This window comes from Lissotriton helveticus, chromosome 5_1 (genome assembly GCF_964261635.1).
Source record: "Lissotriton helveticus chromosome 5_1, aLisHel1.1, whole genome shotgun sequence".
NCBI lineage: Eukaryota > Metazoa > Chordata > Amphibia > Caudata > Salamandridae > Lissotriton > Lissotriton helveticus.
The window spans coordinates 1,099,243,976-1,099,258,609 of NC_136065.1; the positions used below are offsets into that span (position 1 = coordinate 1,099,243,976).

General features: G+C 43.0%; 1 protein-coding gene across 1 annotated transcript in view; it reads left to right on the forward strand.

The window, feature by feature from the left end:
• Positions 1-14,634, forward strand: part of LOC144755155 (glutathione S-transferase omega-1-like) — a 499,081-nt gene that overhangs the window by 161,788 nt on the left and 322,659 nt on the right. The window lies entirely within an intron of this gene.

A 14,634-nucleotide genomic window follows, 5' to 3' on the forward strand; every position in this document is an offset into this window, starting at 1 on the left:
TTTTGTCTGTGGGAAGGGAGCGTTTGCTATGGCTGTAACTTTTTCGTTTTGGGGTTTAATGAGCCCTTCTCCAAGCTGATATCTAAGATATTTCACCGACCAGGCAGCCAGCCGGCTTTTGGCGGGGTTGATAGTTAGGCCCCCTTCTCCTAAAGTCTGAACGGCTGTGGTAAGATGTTCTAAATGCTTCTCCCACGTGGCACTGTGTATTACTATGTCATCGATGCATGCTGCCGCATACTCAGCACAGGGTCTCAGTAGGTTGTTCCTCAACCTTTGGAAGGTCGCAGGAGCCCCGTGAAATCCAAAGGGCAGCACGGTGAAATGATACAGCCTTGGAGGGTTGACAAGGCGGTCTTCTCCCTATCTGCTTCTTTCAAGGGGACCTGCCAGTACCCTTTGCATTGGTCTAGGGTACTGCTATACCGGGCCTTTCCCAACCGCTCCACCATTTCGTCTACCCGAGGTAGCGGGTAGGAGTCCAATTGCGAGATTTTATTGACCTCACGAAAATCGATACAAAACCTGATAGACCCATCAGGCTTTGGTACCAACACAATGGGTGAGTTCTAACGCTTTTTGATGTTTCTATCACCTCCATATGGAGCATCTGTTGTACCTCCTGATTCACGGCCTGTCTACGGGACTCAGGGAGAAGGTAAGGACGTAGCTTCCCCCTTTTCCCTGGGTGCGTCGTGTTGGAATGTTCTCTTAGAGTTGTCCTACCCAGGGTGATGGAGAACACAGCTTGAAGGGGCCATAAGCTGGAATCCAGAGCGTTCCGCTGCTCTTTGGTTAGCTCAGGATCTATGCTTTGGTGGTATAACGGGGAGGGGCTCTTGGTTAAGGACACCGGGGTAAGAATCCCTCCCTCCCATTTCTTCAACATTGTACCGCCGGATCTGCTGATATATTTCTGGACAAAAGAATTTTCTCAGAACAGCTTTTTCTGTCTTTTCCTTCCAGAAGTGTCCCCCTAACAGATGGCTGTGTGCAAGGAACATCACCTTCTCTCGGTAGGATTGGGGCACTAGTAGCTGAAGAGGCTGGTCCTTCCCCCCTTTCTATACACCAACCCTCCCTTGGTAATAAATTGGGGACCTACGTGGTCAGGGTCTTCAGTGCCGGTGGCCTGGTACCAGGCTTCTCTCAATGTGGTGTCTTCCTTCTGAGCTGCAAAGAATCCCCTGGCATACTGCCATAGGGGTTCTTCTCTTGTCTGGGTCAAGGCAATCCTGGTCCAGTCTTTCTTCTCTCTTTTTTTCTGTTTCCCGCTTTTTGGGACCGTCTCGGAAGGACAGGCTAATTAGGGTTCTTGAGAGAAGGGAGCAGATTTACACCAGTCGTCCTGGTTAACGTTGGTCACAGGCACCAGCGCAGACAGATATGGATAGTCTGACCCAAAGACCAACGTCTGTGGCAAGTGGGGCACCAACCTCACCCACAGGGATACAGGCTTCAAGGTGGGTCTGTGTTGCACCTGTACATCAGTGGTAGGATACCGTTTGTTGTCACTGTGCATGCATTGTATGTTCACTACTCCTGTGGTTGGGGTAACCCCCACCGGACCAGCAGAAGGCTGTATTACGCTCTGGAGGCAGCCTGTGTCCATCAGGGCCTGTCTATTCTCCCCATTTAATCTGACAGTCCTGTGATAAGAGGGCTTCCTGCCCATGGGGTTACAATAATATGAGCGAGTGAGGCCAACTTCCATCAGTTCCTCTTTCTGTGGACATACTCAAGTGATGTGGCCATAAGCACCACAGGCAAAGCACTTGGGTCCTGGGAGCAGTTGGGGTCAGATGGGAGTAGGTACAGGGTGTGGTAGCACAGTCACTGTGTCCTGCCAGCGGGGCAGGGGTTTTTTGGTTGCTCTGGGAGGGCCCCCTCTTGTCTGTTTCCAGTGATGTTTATCCCTCCCTGTTGGAGCTCTTGAGCTCGGTTATAGGCACCAGCAATCTCTATAGCCCGTTCGAATGTCAATTGGGTATGTTGCCTAACCCATGTTTGCACCAGGGGATACAGGTAGGAAAGGAATTGTTCCAGATAGATCCTTTCCATGATTTGCTCATTAGAGGACGTCAGGGGTTTTAACCATCGGTCGACCAGGTTTCGGACACGGTAGGAAAGAGTTTGTGGGGTCTTCTGAGGGCCCTCCTTCACTTGTCTTAGACGAATCCGATAGGTTTCTTCGTCTATGCCTAGCCTTTCCAGGATGTTCTTCTTGACGTCCTCATATGAGGTAATGTCAAGGGGGTTTGCGGCTTGATAGACCGCTTGCATGTCACCTGACACTAGGGGAACCAGATATTGCCCCCACTTGTCTCCGGACCATCCTGCTGCCCTTGCCATTCTCTCAAAATTGGAGAAAAAGATATCAGGGTTCTCCCCGCTGACATACTTTTGTAGAACCACAGATGGTAGGGTGGTGTAGCCCCTCTGTTGACCAAGAGTGTCCGCCAATCATCTAATCGTTTCTTGTGTCTGGCTTTGTTCTAGCAGAGTCTTATGGAGCTTCTCTCTGACTTCCTCAGCGACTGTCAGGAACTTTTCCATGACACAGCCCAGCCTTTCCTGCCCCTGTGCCATCTTCTGCATTGCAACCTCCATCTTCCCTGATCCCACTTCTGACACCAGGTGTGAGAGGGATGGGCGGAAGAAAAAAATGAGGTGGCTGTAGTCGGGGCTCAATGATGCTAGGATTTATTTAGGTTAACAAAAAAGAGGCAGTATAAGCGGGGATGGGATTTTCCTCGTCTCTTTGTAGCTGTGGCTTCTGTCTTTCTCCACCTCAGGTCGTTCTTCTTTTGGTGGTTGTCTCGGGAGGCTCACGAAGAAGAGGGGGAAAAAAAAGAAAGGGCAATAAGTTAACCCAATCCTTGATAAGGCAAGTAGGATAGAACCCTTCACCTCTGCCACGGGTTGGTAGGTATGCAGGCCTCAAAAAGGAACAAAAACGAAACAAAAGGGAAAAAGAGCCAATGTTTGGTCTTGTGACCTTTTGATACAAAGGTCTTTTGGAAACACTTTCTGCGTTTGGGTTTTTTTCCCCGTGAAGTATTTCAGTGCAGGGTAGGTCGGTGACAGAGCGTTGGGGTCGGGCATGGTGCAGGAAAACAGGGAGGACAACAATATCTACAGTGATACCGCGTTCAGGTCCCTGTTCCCTGTTTCCCTCCCTTTACTCCCTCCCTTCAGTCCCACCCAAATCACATACTGTGTCAGCCGCAACTCTCCAGCATCCTCCGGGGTCGTCCACCACTCGTCCGACAAGACTTCCGGACCTCCGCCTTCGTCAGGGTCTTGAGGGTTGAGGCTTCCTGTGATCTCCTCTTCGTCAATGGCGGGTCTCAGCTCACGTTCAGGCTCTCGCAGCGCGTCTTCTTCGTTCTCCTGCTCCTTCTCTTCCGGTCTCAGCACGTCTTCTGGGATTTCAGGGACCTCCTTAAGGGGCCGAGGCCCGCCGCCTCTCCTGTTTTCCATTGGTCGAGCATTCCCAGCTGGGCAACGCTGTTCTGTATGCAAGAGATAGTAGGTAGAGTTAACCCTTGCTTCTCTGGCCTCCTTGGACGCTCGTTTGCATTTACCACGTTTGGATGATATGCCGATAGGTGCTGCTTCTCGGAGTCCCTAGCGTCCCTCTCACAGTGCTCCGGTCAAGAGTTGGAGATTTTTCTGTCAGAAGTCTTGTCAGAACTCAACCATACCAAGTCAGGAGTATTTTCACCTATATGATCGTGAAGAGAACAAGTTTCCCTTCAATCTCTATGGTTCCAGTCATGCAAGTACTCTAGGAAGAGAATAAAACAAAACAGTTTTAGATTTGAAAGTAAATGTAATGTGCCAGGGTGTCAGGACTATTCAGTGTATATAGTAATGTTCTAAGAGACTACAGAGGAATTAAACATTCAAAAGTATGTAGGAATTTATATGAAACTTAATTAGTTATTAGGAATATCTATTTCATAATATTATGTTCTTTTGATAAATAAAGAATCAACATAAAAACATTAGAACTTAATTCTTAAAAACAGAAAAAAAGCTAAATCCCGCCAACGGTATATTCTAAGGCATAAGTAGAGAATATTAAGATATGTCTTGTAGGTTAGGACAGTGGAAGTTTTAATGATTTTTGTTGCTGTACAAAGTACGAACCTTTTCCTTCTGTACTTGCCGACCTTCCTGCACTGACGGAATGAGCACTGCCGGCACGGTTGCACCTGCCATTTTCTAGCCATTCATAAGGTAATTGTCGGCACCTTGCTCATTGTGCATCATTTGAGACAGCATTTTTTCGCATAGACTGTCACTGTTCATCATTTCCTCACCATTTGGTCTTCTTGGGAGCATTTGAACTTTGTTGAAATTATTCTCCTTTCATGGCATTTCCATAATTTTGTATGTGAACAGCTCAGGTCTTCAAGCCTTTGGATTTCGGATGGCATTGTTGGTATTTCTTCCTGCTTTCTCCTCTTTGACTCCATGGGGGAGCTTAGAAACCTTAAACTAAGTATACCTGTTAAACCTATATCCTCACAATATTCAATTGACTCAGAGAATTCCTTTTCTGTCCTGAATTTTACAATGGAAGGTCTTGGTAACCCTCCTCAAGATGCTATCCTGTCTTGTTCTTCCTTCACCTTCCTCAAAGGTGTCTCTAAAATTCCTATGATACCATGGAACTTATTCTGGATGAAATTGACACTTTGGAACCTTACATGGAAGACACCAATAAGGAATTTAAGCAATTGGATGATGAAATGAAAAATACACTTGTATAGCGCATGGCTACCCGGAGGCATTCCAGCACTGATAGCAGCAGATATATATCATTCGGCCAGTTAGGGGAACAACCAGGTCTTTAACAATTTGCGTAAAGCCAGATGATTAGTTTCCTTTCGTAGGTGAGGTGGGAGGGAATTCCACAGCTTGGCTCCATTATATCTGAATAGCGGACCCCCACTTCTGGCTTTCTTGATCCTGGAAACAATGATAAAGTTCATGGCCTCTGATCGAAGACGTCTGTTAGGCCGGTAGTAATTTGTGGACAAAACCCAAGCCCTTGAAATTGACTCTCTCCGGGACAGGGAGCCAGTAGAGGGATTTCAAAGCAAATTTAGCTGAGTGATGTTTAGGAGTACCCAGGAGAAGTCTTGCTGCCCAATTTTGTATATTCTGTAGTTTGGAAAGTGTTGTGGTAGGAGCGCAAGTACAGTGCACTTCCGTAGTCTAACCGAGACAAGATGAGGGCCTGGACTAAGATTTTTCTTGCCTGGAATGGAAGAAGGGGGAAGACCTTTGGAATCATTTTCAGGATGACATAGCACAGGCCCATGCTTTTTAGTTGGGTCTTTGGGGTAGGGTCAGGGCCAAGGTTGGTCGGCCATATTGTGTTTAGATCAAGGTGTGGAGTGATTCCCCAGGATCATTGTCTCACTTTTGTCCCCGTTCAGTTTCAGGAAAGAATCATTCATCCAGTTTGCGATTTCTTCTAAGCAATGGTGAAGACAGAAGGGGGAACTATTAGCTTGATTAAGTTCTACCACAAGATGCGTGTCATCTGCGTAGGTAATTCCATGTACGCCAAAAGGTAGTACCACATCTGCTAAGGAGCACATGTAAATGTTGTATAAGGTGGGGCTCAAGGATGACCCCTGCGTATCTCCGCAACAGAGAGGCATCTGAGTACAGGTCACCTCATTGTCATAGACCCGAAAGAATCTGCTACTAAGCCAAGCCAACGCAGTCGATGGACCAGGATGCAATGGTTTACTGTGTCGAAGGCAGCACTGAGGTCCAACAGAATGACCACAGCGGTGCCTCCAGAGTCCACAATTTTTTTTGACTCCTCCACAACTGATAACAAGGCTGTTTCGGTTCCCTGGATGGGTCAAAAACCTGCCTGTGACAGGTGGAGGAGTTTGTGTGCCTCTAAGAAAGTGGACAGTACAGAATGAACGTGTTTTTCTGCAATTTTGCTGATCACCCGGAGAAGTGATATAGGGCGGTTATTTCCCAGAACCGATGGCTGAAGGCAAGGTTTTTTTAGGAGTGCCTTGACCATTGCTTCCTTCAATAGGGGAGGGACCACTCTAGAGGAGAATGAGGCGTTAATCAACTCTAAGATGACAATGGAAACAGCTCCCGCCACCTGCTTCAATATATTTATGGGTGCTGGGTCTTAAGGCAATCCACTTTTTACCTGGGCCAGTATGCCTTCCAGTAATGGCCTATCCATCATTGGAATGGTTTCCAGGAAAGGTTGGTTACTATGAATATTGCTGTGAGGAGTGAAGTCCTGAGTGGGGGGGGAATGAGGCGAAAATGGTTTCGATTTTATTAAAAAAGAACTCCGCTAAATCGTTGCAGCGTCTGCCAGAGGTGACAGTGATAGCCGGAGGAGAGGGGGGTCTGGAGAGTGTTTTAGCTATGGGGAAGATATCACGGGCGGAGTTGGCCAATGTTAAAAAAATGTCCCCGTAGTAGGCTGCCTGGGCTAGTTTGATTTCAGCTTTGTATTGTTTGATAGCCTCTCTGTATTTCAGTTTCCTATTGCTTGAAAAGTCTTTCCTCCAGTCTCGCTCAAGCTTCTTACAAGTCAGTTTTAAGCCCTGAAGGTTTGTTGAGAACCACACCCACACAGATAATAAGTGGTCTTTAGTGAAAAACAGAGTTAATGTTATGGAACAACAGACCAGTGTCTTAAAAGGCACTGCCCAGGATCTTAAACTTCGCTAAACAGAAGTAGCTCATCTTAAAAATTTGACGGAAGACTTGGGGCGGCCACCCCCCCAGCCTGTGCAGCTGCGCTGGTTTTCGGTGGGGGAGCAGAACCAGGAGTGGAGCCGGGCGAGGTGAGGTGTGCTGCCTAATCCCCATAGGAGAGTCAGTGTTAGCAGATAGGCCCTGACGGATTTGAAAGGGTCAGAGTTCCCAAAAGTGTATTTTGCATTTCCCAGAAGCATCTCCATAGGAAGTCAGGACTGCCACACAAGGATTGATGTGACCTGGCAGTTGGATCCGACCAGAAGGGTCAGTTGATGCAGGGTATGGGGCCGCCAGATTTGGAAAGGTGCTTATCCCCACATTGAGTGAAGCCTGTTTCTATCGCACCAGCACTTTTCACGGAGGCAGCTAGGGGACTGCATCCCCCAATGACCCTTGCGCCTGGAGGCACCCGCGTCACTTTCAACGCGCTGGAGGCGCATAAAGGCACTCTCTGGCTCCCGCAGCACCTGCGCCCGCCAAAGCCTGGAGGCTGGGCTAGGGCCCCCTCTCTTCCGTTTTGACACAGCGTAGGTGCTCATCTCTGCCTGCTATAGTTTGCCACCGTTGGGAGGTTGGAATTATCCACTCCAGTCTGAAGAGGGACAGTAAAGCACAGGCCTGTGTCTATTGTCTGTGTCTATTAATCCCCTCTTTCCATCATCTGAAATTACTGTGCAATTTCTCTTTCTAGTAGCTATAGCTAAAAATACCGTTAAAGTATTTTTAGAAATGGGTAAACGTAAACTGCCACAGCCATTGGGAAAAAGGGGTTCCAAAGCGCCCTCCTCCACAACTCAATAGCAAACTATTTGATGAACACTATGGGTATATTGAACAGTGAAATTACTAATATGGAAGTAAGACTGGCTGCTACGAAATCTGCCCTGCATAGCACTATGGATAAGGTGTCAGAGACAGATTGTCCGATTAGTAAAGGGGAACTCACCAACTGTTGCAAAATCTGGGAGGCCATGTGTTTTTAATAATTCTTTTTCGATTAGTGAGGATCCCGCACACAGAGATTTGTATTCTCCTGTGGCAAAAAAACTGTGTCAGCCAACAGATACACCCCTGAAAAATAAAAAAACGAGGAAGATAATCACAGGAGGGAAAGGAAATAATCCTAAAACCAAGACATCTAGACTGAATTCTAAAGAGAAACTAACAAAGCCTGCTAAAACAACAGATCCTTCTCTAAAAAATGTGCATGACAGGCTGACATCATTAGAGGATTGCTTCAAGAAGGAGTTGGAGACCATAAAAACTGGCATTTGTCACCTTGAGGCAACTCTAAAGGAAGTTCTGGTCTATGTACAAGTACTCACTGGAAAGCCCAGCTCAATCAAAGCCATACAGAGAAACAAAGTCCCTCACATATTGACACCTCTAGCCACAGAAAAAAAATTACGCAAAATTCGGATATCCCCTCCCTCAAATGATGAATGCCAACAATACCAAAACGCCAATCTTTCGATAAATTTACATCTTCCGCCCGAATCAACCCCCTATGTAATTATACTAAGAACTATACCTCCCCTAAGGCCAAATGTCACAAAAAGTTGCCATGAGCTAACGAACAAGGTGATATATTGGCTGTCTAAGAAATCCTGGAGCACAAACTGCCTGGCTAAAGAAATTTTAATGTTAAGAAGAGTTGGATGGAAAGGACCCTCAAAGAAATCTGGTAAAGATTACAGTATCGTGGTGAATTTCCAAACCCCCTTTGTGGTAAGAACTCTCCTCTCTGATCTTGTAAACATAGTTGATGATGACAATACTACCAAGAATATCAGAGCCGAGCCTCTATGGTATTTTTATAGGCCTGAAATGTTTATGGATAAAACTCAAAACTTCACACAAACTGCACCTAAGAGAGTACCTAAAAGATCCTCCCAAATTAGTCAGAATGACAGTCAATATAACTTACATAAAAACTGCAGCCTGTAATCCCACCAACTAATCGGTTCCTCCCCCCAACTAATCGGTTCCTCCCCCTATCGTACTATGATGACCAGGATTGACAACAGGAACAGCCTGAAGAAAAGGGCTGTGAACATATAGATGTATATGTAACAAACCTGGCAATAGCTCCTTTGGAACTGGGCACTCAACAAATGACATTGGACGTACAACCCCAAGAATGTGCCCCAAAGGATTCAGAACTGGGTTTATCGTCGTGCCGAAGAGCTGAATCTCTAATCCCACGGGCGGAGGGACAGGATAAGATTAAAAACCTGCAGAGTAAGGATTTGAGTCCCGCAAAAAGCCAAGCTATGTAAAACACCAAAACTATACTAAAGATTTGGAACATTGCTAGAATAAGAAATACGTTACTGAATCCTGAGTGGCTAGTGATTATTAATCAAGCTCAGCTAGCTTGTCTTCAAGAGAAATGGGCAATAGACAATTTTTTTGTAGAGTGCTTTATATCATTCTTAACTCCAGCAACTCCCTCAGAGATGGGTGGGGCAAAGAGAGGTTTGGCCACCTTAATATCAATAACCTCCCTTATTAGAGTTTTAAGGTTCTATCGGTCTTCGCACTATTTCCAGCATATCCACCTAATCACAGAAGAAAGGCTTAATCTGGTTGTAGTTAAATTTTATAATAATGTTTTTGATTAATCTAAAGTGACAGTTATAATGAACATATGTAAAGAAGTTGATCTGTTTTTAGCTAAAATTAAAGTTGAATATGTTTTATTTTGGTTAGGAGATTTTAATTTTGGCAAATGTCATAGACAAGTTCATGTAAGTTCTGGATACGTGAAAACAAATGGTGATGATATGCCACATTTTTTGCACAATCCTTATGGAGTCGTTTTAAATGAACTAATTTGTAAGTATAACCTGACTCTTGTGGCACAATGTATTGGCGACGGTGAGAGTAAATACCTACGTTTTATGGGAATGGTAAAAGTTCAGTTAATTTTCATGAATTGGTGGCAGAAAAAGGTGAACTCTTATTAGACTCCCATATTGTTACCCCAAATGCTCTTAGCGACCATGCTGTTTTGAATCTAGCCCTTAACATACTAAAAAGCCAAAAGCCCACAATGTTTGAATCAAATTAGACTACACAGTAAAAATGACCTTACCCTAAGATGGGCAAACATAGATGGCATAGCAAAAACCCAAGAAATTATGGCAGACTCCCTAAATGATTGTTATACTAGTACAGATCTTATGCCCCCCCCCCTACCCCCGGATGCTTATTATCAAAGCTTTTTGTAAAATGATGGTTGGAATTGCTGAGAAATTGAAGTTCTAGCCCAGAGGAATAATAACAAAAATAGGGGATAATTCAATACAGAATGTTCAGTAATAAATAGAAAACTGAGGAAAGCCCTCCGGGTGTCGCCAAGAGATAGAGTAAAAATTATCAAATTGAGATCCATGTATAAAAATGACCTTCATAAAAGAAAACGTGAGCTGAAAGGGAATATATAGTAAGATTTGCTCCATGCTGCTGATCCGAAGGATAATACTCTCTCCTGGAAAATAATAAGCCACTCTTTCTTAAAAGAGAAGGAAGAACCAAAGAACGAGACATTTATTCATCAGGGGTCTGGATAGAACATTTTAATACTATTTTAAACCTGGAGGCAGCATTTTATTTTGCCTTTAATACATTTTCATCCAATCGAACCATCTAATATCTCTGACATATCCCTAGAGGAGGTCACCAACGCCCTTAACAAAGCAGCTAGGGGTAAGGCCTCTTGCCCGATGGGGTCCCAATAGATATTTGTGAAGTACACGTCACTTTATGGGCACCAATGGTGACCCAAGTATGTAACTCAACAGTAAAGGGTTTCCTCCCAACCTCGTAGACAGAAAGCACAACCGTAAATAACACAGCACAATTGGGTCAGAGCTATTGACTGCCTGCACACTATTCCACTATTTTTGGTCTAGTATCTAGTACTCAGCGGCCTGTGCGTATAGGTCGAGGGCGTGACCCGTAAACACCCCCTAAAGTGTGATGAAAGACATCACATCCAATGATAATAGCAAAAGGACCCGCACAAGGGAAATTATATATACATTATATTTTTTGCTCAATTATGCAATAGTGTTTACACATATACAACTTTAGCGCTTTCCAAGAAGAAGTGAAGTCCAGATCTTGACAGATATGAAGTAGAGCTTTTTATTCAAAGATAAGCATGGTGAAAGTTCAAGAAATTGCTAGCAGCCAACGCGTTTCGTCACCACTGTGACTTCTTCAGGGCTAGAAGCAATTATACATAAAACACAAAGTTACAAAATAGAAAATATTTTTGCATAAGACATAAAAAGACACACAAACCTTATATACATCATAAAAAGGTTTCCTTTGATCTTAAAAAATGGTAATTTGCATTAAGCCTAATACAATTAACCATTGGCTATTCTATATCTGGAGTCATCACTATGTCAGGTGACCCCTGTACATGATTATATTAAATAGATTTCAGTTTTACAACATTTCACTTCACACATTTGGAAAGCATTAGATGATGTCACCAATACATTATTTGTAAACATTAGCTTTTCACTGTATTGGAGTATGAAGCTAAAACAGGGAGGAGATTAACTTCAAAACTCAACTCACATTACTTTTTTAAGAAAAGTGCTAACAATTATAACTCCTTTTTAGCCAAAGATGTCATACGGTGCCCAGTATGGATTCAATATTGTGCAATGGGACAATAGAAATACAAAGCTCCTTCGTGTCTCATAATTATATTATATGGCCATAGGGTCATAGACTCATACACCTCATATCCCATTCCTGAACCATTTTCTTCTCAGAATAAAGCATTTCGCATACCTCTAAGGTTGGTTGAGCTGTGAAACATACACCTTGCGTCTTTTGAACCAAGATTTATCAATCTGAACACCTGTAGGGTATCAAATATATGTATTAGTTTCCCATGACCATATACAAATGATATGCTTAGAGTTCATAGAATTATCTAGCACTTACAAAAAAAGGGAATGTATTCCTTCTTCCAATTCCTTTTGTTTTTGATCTAACTTCTCAGTCTTTCCTCTAATGTGCAGCTTTTAACAGTATTCCCATCTGTGTTACCGGGATAAAGCACAACCGTCCCTATTTTAAAAAAAAAGCCAATTGAGGTGACCCAAAATGCTTTCGCCCAATATCGCTCCTAGATTCCAGTGCCAAACTAATGGGCAGAATCCTTCTAGGAAGGCTAGAACAATGGGCAGAAAAAAAACAAATACTCTCTGACACTCAATACAGATTTAGAGCCGACATTGGAACAACAGAATAATGTGTCAACTTATATTTGCTAATAAATATATATTATGTAGCTAGGTCAGGGCAAGAGCATTTATTCTTTGCTGATTTGAGCAGTGCGTTCGATTTGGTGAATCATAATAAACTCTGGAAAACACTTGCGGACCTAGAAGCACCACGGGGCATCATTAATTTTGTATTCCAATGGTATTCCCATCTTACAGCAAAGGTACAATATGGCCCAAGTGGTGTGTGTACAGGCAGCCTTAAGGTCACCCGCCGTATTAGACAGGGGTGTGCTCTTGCTCCCCTGCTATTCTCACTATATATAAACGGGGTGGTTGCATGCCTACATGAAACCAAAGCTGATGTCCCCTTAGTTGGCACCCACCCTGTTCCTATCTTATTCTATGCAGACAACGCAGTCCTGCTTTCAAAAACAGCTAATGGGCTGCAGCTGCTGATAGATAAATATGTAGATTTTATGGATGATATTGACATGACAGGGAATTTTAAGAAAACTGTCACCTTGGTAGCTGGGAAAGGTAGGGCAAAAAAGAGGACACATTTCATTAAGGGGGAGAGGTTAGAGGAGACACAAACCTTTACATACTTGGGTATGCATCGGGCTCTTGGGAAAGTCAATTAGACATATCAAAAATGAAATTTTAAGGGTAATAGAAACGATTTTTAGATTCTCTAGCAAAATGGGCCAAAAACCAATTAGAGAAATGTTGTTGCTGTATAAAGCCAAATGTCTACCAAGTGCTGCCTGTGGTGCCCCCCTGTGGGGAGATACAAACTGCGCTAAATTGCAGACACTAGAAAATGTGACCTTGGCGCATTTATTGGCAATACCAAAACCTAGCTCTACTTAAATATCACATAAGGAACTGGCAGTCCCCTTTTTAGAAGATGAATTATGTATTAGGCCTACTATCTTGTGGCACAGCATATGGTGCAAAACAGGGACACAGTTTACGGAGGAGATAATTCAACACTGTCTCACTCTAGATGCCTGGAAAAAAATAAAATGACTTTCCCATCTAGATACTTCCCTGAGAATACCGGCCCCTGACATAGGCCTAACACATACAGTTAAAATTGTTACCTACTCTAATAAGGAGGTCAGGACTATACTTATGGAACAAAGAGAAAAGGAGAGAGAATTAAAAGAGACTAAAAACCTACGGTAGCTAGTTGCCAACAACACCACATGTGGCAGCCTAACTATCTGACAATTGTTGAAAACAGCCAACAGAGATTGTATCTCACTAGATTGCGTTTAGACAACCTCCATGTACAGTTTGCCTTCCCAAAAAGAAAGGCATGGCCAAAAAATCTTCCAAACTGTCCGTGTGATGGTAAATCACAACAGAGCACAATCCACTTTATTTTATTTTGTAGTTTCTATGAAGATTGTATGTATTTTATTTATTTATTTTATTTTATCTTAGGAAACTATTTTTAGCCCCCCTTTTTAAAAGAGGTAAATATATTTTTATCAGGATGCTTTTAATTATTCATGCTCCTTGGGAAAAAGTGAGATCTGCCTGTCTGTTATAACTTATATCACAATGGCCATAGGAGGAAAGAGAAAATTGGCACACCTAAAGGCTTTAACTTATGAGTATCCAGAACAACCCGATTTCTCTTAGATATTTATTTAATAATATGACTCCAATGAATTTTTGCTCGGAAACCGGGAAGGGCTGGAGACATACGAATAGCATTGGTTATTAAAATGCTTACCGAAGTCTCTTTTCCCGGTTAACATAAGCAGTATTATTATGCTATCAAGGATAATGTTCTTTTAAATGCATGGTAAATGATTTGTATATAATCTGTTTTATGATTATGATGTACATTGTATACTTTTATGGTTTTATATCAATAAGCTGAATAAAGTTTGTTGAATTGAATTGAATTGACTTGACTTGGAAAACTGCAATAGACTAAATAACCTTCGTATTTATGGTAGCTGGGGGCGTGGAAGGCTCTCAGCGTATTTAATTTTTGCAAACATTAGTCCTAAAATCTTAGATATGCCAGTAACTACTCAATTTTATATACAAAGAGCTCACAGACTTAGCCATCGACTCCATCTATCTTCATCATCACACAAACTACGAGGGGTTTAATCTTCTTAAAGCAGTATAATCCAAGGGCTGAGCTACTTGGCCTGATGGCTCACTATTTTTCACGCAGGATTACGCCAAACCTACAGAGGACAGACAGAAAAGGTTTTTAGACATGCCTCCTGCTCTACACTCCCTTGATGCCCGTTTTGGTATTTTCCACCCATGTGTATTTAAAGTGATATATATATAAATAGGACAACGACATATGATGACCCTCCTCTATTGCAGAAGTTTATTGACAATTGTAAAATTGAAGCTATGGACATTTCTAAATTTCTAAATTCCTAAAACTTGCTTCTGTGCTTAATTATATATTTAAATGTTATGACTGCAATATTTGATCTTATGGTATTATGGTGTGTCATTCATGTTTTTGTTTTACGTATATCATATGTGATAATAACATACCTCTTCTTTTCCTCCCATAGGTTCCCGCCTTCTCCTGTTTCTCATGGTTGCATTTGAAATTCTGTATATT